The 9890-nt window shown below is 40.6% G+C and overlaps 1 pseudogene; it reads right to left on the bottom strand.

The window, feature by feature from the left end:
* LOC102826184 overlaps positions 1-4906 on the bottom strand; it is a 121296-nt pseudogene extending 116390 nt beyond the window's left edge.
* Between the last annotated feature and the right edge of the window lie 4984 nt (positions 4907-9890).

Here is a 9890-nt window from a genome sequence, read left to right as displayed (position 1 = left end):
GTGCTCCTTGGAGGCCAAGATGACCATACTTCATCTGTCATACTTTGGATATATTGTCAGGAGGGAGCAGTCACTGGAGAAGCACATCATGTTTGGTAAGGTGGAGGGTCAGAGAAAAAGAGGAAGACCCCCAACGAGATGAATTGGCCAAGTGACAGCATCGATGGATTCAAGCATGGCAACAGTAGTGAGATTGTTGGCCCAGGATCGGGCAGTGTTTTGTTCAGCTGTGTATAGGATTGCTGTGGGTCAGTACCTACTCGATGACACCTAACAACAATAGGATCCTGAAAGGAGCTCTGGTAGTGTAGTGGTTACAAATTCGGCTGCTAACCTCACGTTTGGCAGTTTGAAACTACCAGCTGTTCCACGGGAGAAAAATGAGGCTTTTTGCTCCTGTAAAGATTTACTGTCTCAGAAACCCTGAGCAGGGTCAGAACTATGAGTCAGAACCGACTAGATGGTACTTAACAACAACATAGGATCTTGGAATCTACCAGTGCTTATTTAATATTGATAGTCCCCTTCCTAGAAATTTTGGACTTTAAAATCACCGTACATATCACCAACTCTGACCTCTAACATTGACAGACTTTAGGGCAGGGGTGGAGGGGTGAGGCATAGCATTAGATGGCAGGAAGTTTTCAACCAAAAGCAGAGGCGACAAATTATTGGTGAAGACTCTCTGATGAATGGGGGTAAAGGTAGGTTGGTCATGAAAGAATAATAGACTTTCTCTCCCCTAGTGTTCCTCATTCCCCTCATCTCTCCTCCACTGCTTGACCACAGCACTCATTTTCCATATGAGGAAACAATAGACTACAGAAGTCAAGCAACTCACCCAAAGTCAAACCTGAACTTCAGCCAGAGTCAGGATAACTCCAAGCGCTAAATCCTTCACAGGTCTCATTCCCTTCAGCCCAACTACCTCCACACCTTGTTTGCTGTAGTTTTGTTTGGTCACCTACATTAAGGAATTATTTTTTTTATAAAAAGCTTTTCCATTGTCCACTATATGCAATTGCAGAATATACAAAGAAAATTCATGACTACATCTTAGCTGATCTAATATATCTTAGAAATGAAGCAATTATTGTATTCTTTAAACAAGTTTTGAAAATTAAATTTACTCACAGAGAGAAAATGTAATTAAGAACTACTTCCAAAAGTTTAATTTCATGTCTTTCTCAGGATTATGGTATCACTTTGGCTTACCAGAAACTCAGTGAATGCAGCCTGAATGTCTAGGCTCTTGGTGCAGAGATTTCATCAACTGGCAGCACCAACTCCTGACAAAGACAATCATCTGCATCTGCTCACAGTCCTGCACATTGTTGCCCTGATACTCCCTGAAACTGTTCTCGATACAACCACCACCGCCACTGCCAGTGGTGCTCAGTGCTCCAAGATAACACCAAGCACCCATTACCTAGCTACTAGGAGGATTGGTGGCTAGTGGCTCTTAGCTGAGTCCTTTCCCAGAAATTTATCTCAGAAAAAGAGAGTAGCCTCATCCAAGATCCTTACCTGTCAGTAGCCCATCTCTAGTGACTAGCCAGTGAGGAAATATAAAGGCCTCTCCCCACATCCTGGTTTTAAGAGAGGCCACTCCTAAAAAGCCATTCCAGCTCCAGAACTTCCTGTGGGATTCACTGAGGCCATAATTGCATCGAAGATCAACATCTTCTGAAAAATCCTGCTTCTCTTCTCCTTCACAGAGACTGTGACAACTGTTACACAAGAAACAAACAAGAGGGTTATAGGTTGCTAGAGTGGCTGCAACATTGAACTAGGGATATTGCTGATGTCAGATGGATCTTGGTTGAAAGCAGAGAATACAAGAAAGATGTTTACCTGTGTTTTATTGGCTATAAAAAGGCTTTTGACTGTTTGGATCATGATGTTGTTGTTGTTGTCAGGTGCCATCGAGTCGGAACCGACTCATAGCGACTCCATGCACAGCAGAACGAAACAATGTTCGATCCTGGGCCAACCTCACCACCGCTGCCACCCCCGAGTCCATCAATGATGCCACCTGGCCGATCCATCTCGTTGGAGGTCTTCCTCTTTTTCTCTGACCCTCCACCCTACCCAGCATGACATCCTTCTCCAACGATTGTTTCCTCCGGACTACATGTCCAAAGTAGGAGAGACGAAGCTTAGCCATCCTGGCCTCCAAGGAGCACTCTGGCTGCACTTCTTCCAAAACAGATCCATTGGTTCTTTTGGCAGTCCATGGCACCCTCAGTATTCTCCTCCAACACCACAACTCAAAGGCATCAATTCTTCTACGATCCTCTTTATTCACTGTCCAGCTTTCGCATCCATATGAGGCTATTGAAAACACAATGGCCTGGGTCAGGCGCACCCTAGTCCTCAAGCTGACATCTCTGCTCTTCAATACTTTAAAAAGTTCCTGTGCAGCAGATTTGCCCAGTGCAATACGTCGTCTGATCTCTTGACTGCTACTTCCGCGAGTGGATCATGATAATCTATGGCTAATATTTCAAAGAATGCCTATTCCTGAACACTTGATTGTGTTCATGAGGAACCTGTACATAGACCAAGAGGCTATTGTTTAAACAGAACAAGAGGACACGAAATGGTTTAAAATCAGGAAAGTGTGCACCAAGGCTAGATTCTTTCACCATACTTATTCATTCTGTATGCTGAGAAAATAATCCCAGAAACTGCATTATATGACGAAGAACACAAGGCATCAGGATTGGAGGACAACTCATTATTAACAACCTGCCATTTGCAGATGATACAACCTTAGTTGATGAAAGGCAACAGGATGTAAAATACTTACTGATGAAGATCAAAGACCACAGCCTTCAGTATGGACTGCACCTTACTGTAAGGAAAATGAAACTCCTTAGTACTAGACCAACAAGTAACATCATGATAAATGGAGAAAAGCTGAAGTTGTCAAAGACTTCATTTCATATGGATACACAATCAGCACTCATGGAAGCAGCAATCAAGAAATCAAACAACGCATTGCATTAGTAAAATCTGCTGCACATGACCTCTTCAAAGTGTTCAAGAGCAAAAATGTCAGTTTGAAGACTAAAGCGTGCCACTATGGTGGCAGCAGCAGTGGGGTCAAGCGTAACAACAATTGTGAGGATGGTGCAGGACCAGGTAGTGTTTTGTTCTGCTGTGCATGGGGTCACTATGAGTTAGAGCTTACTTAGCACCTAACAGCAACAAGGTTGGCCAGGGGTGTGGCATTTAAACAGAACCCAAAAGGATAAGACAAAGGCTGCCAGTTGATGAACTAAGGAGTGGAATTGCAAAGGGAGTTGTTTCATGTGAAGAGGGTAAGGAAACCTAACAGGGCTTCCCAGTATTCTTGGGAAGACACTTAAGTAAACCTAGAGTGGAACTTTCAATGTGGATCTTTCAGAAGCAGACTGTGGTAGCTTCCCATGGTGTATAAATGCTGAAAGTGATGGATGGAAATGGGGACCTTTGAAACCGGGCTTTGGGGGAATGCTGGTACCAGCTGGACTTTGAGGAGTCTTTAGTGGTGCTTGGATTGGTTCTCATTGTTTCAAGGTGTTTCTAGTTCTGCACGCAGATATTGGGATTTTTATGGATTAGTAATAGCTTGTAGTTATTTTGAGAGGATTGGGCCAAGTGGTGTTGATGCAATTAGTAGAGACATAAGTGCCTTGCCCATTACTGCAATTAGCACTATATTAACACAGACAGCATTTGTTACAGCAGAGCCTAAAACACAGGGCAACATTAAAATGCACCCAACAACAAGGAAACTATGAATTCCCTTTCTGAAGTGGTAAAATGTCCTTAAGACATCTTTGGCCAACATGTGTAACTTGATACCCTTTATCACTAGGAAGGTGTTTATCATAAACAGCAAGCAACTGAATCCTAGTCATCATTTCAGCCTGTGTTCCTAGAATACCTTTCATACAAAGTAGGCATCTTAGATATCTAATGCTGTTATAGCAGAAATACTGCAAATGGATAATTTTAACAAACAGAAATTTACTCTCTCACCAGGAAGCTAGAAGCCCAAATTAAGGGCAATACCTCAGGGTAAAAGCTTTCTCTGTCAGCTCTGGAGGAAGGTCATTGTCTCCTTTCAACATCTGGGGGCCCAGCGGTCCTTAGAGATCTCCATGTGTGTTGACATCAATCTTCCCCTGGGTCTAGGAGGTCGTTAGTTCAGGGACTTTGGGTCCAAAGGACACACTCCACTTCCAGCTCTTTCTTCTTGGCAGTAGTCAGGTCCCCCTCTCTCTGCTGGCTTCTCTCTCCTTTCATCTCTTGTAAGACAAAAGTGATGCAAGACACCCCCTAGGGAAACTCCTCTTACACAGCTGATCAGAGCTGTGATCTGAGTAAGGGTGTTGCATCCTACCCTAGCTCCCAACAGGTTGTAGATCACATCTGATCACATCATGGGGAATCATTACATCATTGATTACTGTCAAACCACTGAGAATCATGGTCCAGACAAGATGACATGCATTTTAGGGTGACATAATTCAATTAATGACAGCAGATCAGTGGCAGGGCTAACTTTTGAGTTTCTGCATTTAAATCTTCCAGAGTGTTGTCTGATATCTGCCTTCAAAGGCTTCAGAAGAAGAGATACATTGCCAAGCCCAGTACTTAATGTTTGGTTTCATAAACAATTAAACAACCATCTGTTGATTTGTTTCAGTGATTAAGAAAGCACCACTTAATTGCTATAAAGATCAAAATGGATTTGTTTTGCTTGGGTGACTGCACTTTGGGTTCTGTCCAGTGGTCCCAGTCATCAGACTATTAAAGGATGCAATACACAAGATAGGGTTTACTTGTTTGTAATCTCTCCTCTGTCTAGTGGTGAGAACTGATAAACAGGGTACCCGGCTTGTTCACTCTGCATCTTCAATCCTGACAGAATATTTGGTACATATGCTGTTGTGTGCTGTTGAGTCAATTCTAACACATATTGACCCTGTAGCAACCATATAGGGCATAGCATAACCGCCCATAGGGTTTCCAAGGTGCTGTGGGGTAAAGCACTGGACTGAAAGGTTGGTTTGAAGATCAGCAGTTTAAAGTCACAAGCCTTGGAAACGCTATACAGGGTCACTATGAGTTGGAACCGACTCAATGGCACTTAACACCAACAACATCAATCTTTACAGAAGCAGACTGCCACATGGAGAAACTGAGTGCTTAAGCATTGTACCAATAGGTCTGCTTCTGGTGCAAATAGATAATCAATACAGTGTACTGAATGAATAAATGATAAATTTTGATTCTACAAAGATTTAAAACTATTCTAAAAATAAGTAAGAGTTTTTTTCCTTTCAAACCTGCACAAAAAGTCAATGTGGGTGGGTTTATATCTAATATAATCATGTGGCACTCCAAGATAAAGCATTGGACGTTTCAACCACAAGGTCAAGGATTCAAACTTAACAGCCGCTCCTTGGAAACTCTACACAGGGTCGCTATGAGTCTGAACAGACTTGATGGTACTTACCAACAATAATCATGCTTGTATCAAATGCCATGGTCATTCCTTATGTGTCTGTGTTTGTATAAGGATGGACTGCTTGAATATGGTTTTGGTCTTTATTGATAAGGTTTGAGCTGGTTGGTTTGATCCCTTCTATTTCTTCTGTTGTAATTTGGCTCTGGGTTTGAGTGGAAGAAGGTGTTATTCTGATTATTATATTCTAGGAAAAGGTATTTGGCACATAACCTGTTGGAATAATTCTTTCCTTGCCCATTATTGAGAGTTAACACTGCACAGAATCAAATCATGTTTATGTCTTTCTATATAGTTAATTACAACATTGCAGGAGCAAGAGTTTTCAGGTCAGTTTGGGAAATACTGGGTTAAAAAACATCTTTACTGCAGATTTTGTATGCTTAACGCTCTGTGAATCTCCATATGACATTACAGTATGTTACAGTCCCCAGTTTTATGTGACAACAGAAACCTTTTGGTGATGAATTTCTCTTGAGACTAGTGTTCCATCCAAGGCATTTTAGGGAATAGACTATAGGCATTGTTATTGTCGTTAGGTGTCTGTGATCAGTTCTGACTCACAGCTACACTGTGCACAACAGAATGAAACACTGCCAGATCCTATGCCACCCTCTCAACTGTTGTTATGCTGAAGCCCACTGCTGCTGCCACTGTGTCAATCCATCTTGTGGGAGTCTTCCTCTTTTTCACTGACATTCCATTTTGCCAAGTATGATGCCCTTCTTCAAGAACTGGTCCCCTCTGGATAATATGTCTCTCCATCCTGGCCATTTTTTCATTATCTAAGGAGCATTCTGGCTGTGCTTCTTCCAGCACAGATTTGTTTGTTCTTCTTGCAATCCATGGTACTTGTAATATTCTTCTACAACACCATAGATCAGATGCATCAATTCTTCTATGGTCTTCCTTATTCATTGTCCAACCTCCACATGTATATAAGGCTATATGGGTTTTGTCAGGCACGCCTTAGTCCTCAAATTAGCATCTTTGCTCTTTAACACTTTACAAAGGTCTTGTGCAGCAGATTTGCCTAATGCAATACATCATTTGATTTCTTGACTGTTGGTTCCATGAGTGTAGAGGGTGTATTCAAACAAAATGACATCTTTGACAATTTCAATCTTTTCTGCATTTATCATGATGTTATTTATTGCTCCAATAGTAAGAATCTTTGGTTCCTTTACTTTGAGGTGCAACCCATACTGTAGACAGTGGTCTTTGATCTTCATCAGTAAGGATATTAAGTCCTCTTCACTTTCAGCAAGCAAGATTGTATTAACTGCATATCATAAATTATTTGCTCAGCATACAGATTGAATGAGTATAGTAAAAGAATACAACCCTGGCACACATCTTTCCTAACTTTAAACCATTTGGTGTTCTCTTTTTTGGTTTGAAAGACTGACTCTTGGTCAACGTACAGATTCCAAATGAGCACAATTAAGTGTTCCAGAATACTCATTCTCCCAATATTGTCCATAGCTTATCATGATCCTCATAGTTGGAAGCTTTGCGTAGTCAATAAAGCACAGGTAAACATCTTTCTGGTATTCTCTGCTTTCAGCCCAAATCCCTGTGACGTCAGCAATGTCTGAATCCAAATTGGCAGTTTCTTGTCAATGTACTGTTGCAGCCATTTTTTCATTAACTTGAGTCAAATTTTATCTGTATGGGATATCAATATTGTCTGATGACTGCTGCATTCCATTGGTTTACCTCTCTTTGGAATAGGCACAACTATGGATACCTTCCAATCAGTTAGCCAGGTAGCTGTCTTCCAAATTTCTTGGCATAGATGAGTGAGTGCCTCCAGTGTTGCATCCGTTTGTTGATAGATTTTTATTTGTATTCCATCAATTCCTGGAACCTTGTTCTTTGCCAATGCCTTCAGTCCGCCTTGGACTTCTTCCTTCAGTATTATTGGCTCTTGATCATATGCTACCTCTTGAAATGGTTGAACATCAACCATTTCTTTTTGGTACAGTGACTCTGTGTATTCCTTGCATCTTCTTTTGAAGTTTCCTACATCATTCAATATTTTGCCCATAGAATCCTTCAGTATTTCAAGTTGAGGCTTGATTTTTCTCTTCAGTTCTTTCAGCTTGAGACATGTTAAGTGCACTCTTCCCTTTTGTTTCTCTAACTCCAGGTCTTTGCACACTTCATTATAATACTTTACTTGGTCTCCTTGAGCTGCCTTTTGAAATTTTCTGTTCAGCTCTTTTACCTTCTCATATCTTCCATTTACTTTAGCTTCTCTAAGCTCAAGAACAAGTTTCAGAGTCTCTTCTGACATTCATTTTGGTCTTTTCCTTCTTTCTTGTCTTCTTAATGATCTTTTGCTTTCTTCCTGTATGATGTTCTTGATGTCATCCCACAACTCCTCTGGTCTACAGTCTTCAGTGTCTAAAGCATCAAATCTTTTCTGGCAATGGCCTTTAAATTCAGGTGGGATGTGTTCAAGGTCATATTTTGGCTCTTGTGGACTTGTTTTCATTTTCTTCAGTTTCATCCTGAATTTGCATATGAGCAATTGATAGTCTGCTCCACAGTTGCTCCTGGGCTTGTTTTGGCTGATGATATGGAGCTTCTCCAGCTTGTCTTCCCACATCTGTATTCAATTGAATTGCTGTGTATTCCATGTGGGGAGTTCCATGTGTATAGTTGTCCATGTATTCTGTTGTTTTTAAAAAGGCATTTACGATGAAGAAGTCATTGGTCTTGCAAAATTCTATCATGTGATCTCCAGAATTTTTTCTGTCACCAAAGCCATATTTTCCAACTCTGACCCTTCTTCTTTGTTTCCAACCTTTGCATTCCAAACACCAGTAATCACTAATACATCTTGATTGTATGTTTGATCTATTTTTATCATAGGTTTTAGTGGTTAGTGGGTAAATATGAGTAATAGTGGTAATTAACTTATCTTCCTTGTAGGTGTATGCATATTATCCATCACAGACAGTATTATGTTTCAAGATAGATCTTGAAATGCTCTTTTTGATGATAAGAGACTCCATTCCTTTTGATTTTATCATTCTCACCATGGTAAACCATATAATGGTGAGATATAAAATGGCCAACACCAGTCCATTTCAACTCACTAATGCTTAGGATATTGATGTTTATGCATTCCATTTCTTTTTGACAACTTCCCATTTTCCTATATTCAAACTTTGTACATTCCACATTCTGATTATTAATAGATACTTTCAGCTGCTTCTCCACATTTTGAGTTGTGCCCCATCAGCAAATGAAGATCCTGAAAGCTTTACTCCATTCACATCATGATAGTCAACTCTACTTTGAGGAGGCAGCTCTTCCCCAGATTTATTTTGAGTACCTTCCAACCGGAGGGACTCATTTTCTGGCACTATATCTGACAATGTTCTGGTGCTGTACATCATGTTTCTGTAGTCAATATTATTGTGCTGACAGTGTTCCACTGCTATTCATAAGGTTTTCAGTGGCTAAACATTCAGAAGTAGTCTGCCTCTCCTTCCCAGTCTGTCTTATTCTGGAAGCTTAGCTGAAACCTGTCCACCATGAGTGAGCCTGCTGGTATTTAAAATATTGGTGGTATAGTTTCTTGCATCACAACAACATGCAAGGCACCACAGTACGACAAACTGACAAACAAATGATGGGTGTACACGTACGTATATCTAGTAGACATTTCAGATTTGGCTCCAGACTACTGCAATAAAGTAAGTCACACAATAAAGTAAGTTACACTCATTTGTTGGTTTCCCAGTGCATATAAACTTGCTGTTTGCCCTATTCTGTATTCTATTAAGTATGTAGTTGTTGTTGTTGTTGTTGCTAAATGCCATTGAGTCAGTTCTGACCCATAGTGACCCTGCATAGACTTTCTGAGGAGCAGTTGGTGAGCTTGCACTGCTGAATTTGTGATTCAAACAGACTTTGCAGTCCAACTGCATTAACCCCAGTGCCACGAGGAATACTTAATCCAATTAAGTTCTTTCAGAATCTTTATACCCTAAACTTGTGACTTCCCAGTATTTTTTGGAACCTTAAAATTTTCATTCATTATTTCTGAACACTTTCTCTTACTCATAAAAATGCCAGATGGTGTATATTCATGTCTTGAATTAGAAGGAATTTGAATTAAAGTTAATTTTTGTTTTAGTAGGACATTTTGGGGACTTACTTCCCCACCCCCTTGAGAAAATAGTCTATTATGAGATGACCAAAGTCCTCAAGTTACAAAGGTCAATAGAACATAGAATTCATTCCAAGATGGTGCCCACAGGCAAACTTTGCACTTTCCGCTTTGCAACACAAACTTTCTTCACATGTCATGTGTTGTGCTGTCTAGGTGCCATGGAGTTGGTTCCAACTCATA

This window comes from Chrysochloris asiatica, unplaced genomic scaffold, assembly GCF_000296735.1.
Source record: "Chrysochloris asiatica unplaced genomic scaffold, ChrAsi1.0 scaffold00011, whole genome shotgun sequence".
Classification (NCBI taxonomy): Eukaryota; Metazoa; Chordata; class Mammalia; order Afrosoricida; family Chrysochloridae; genus Chrysochloris; species Chrysochloris asiatica.
Note: the sequence above shows the minus strand (reverse complement) of the source record. Positions and strands in the feature narration are given on the sequence as shown.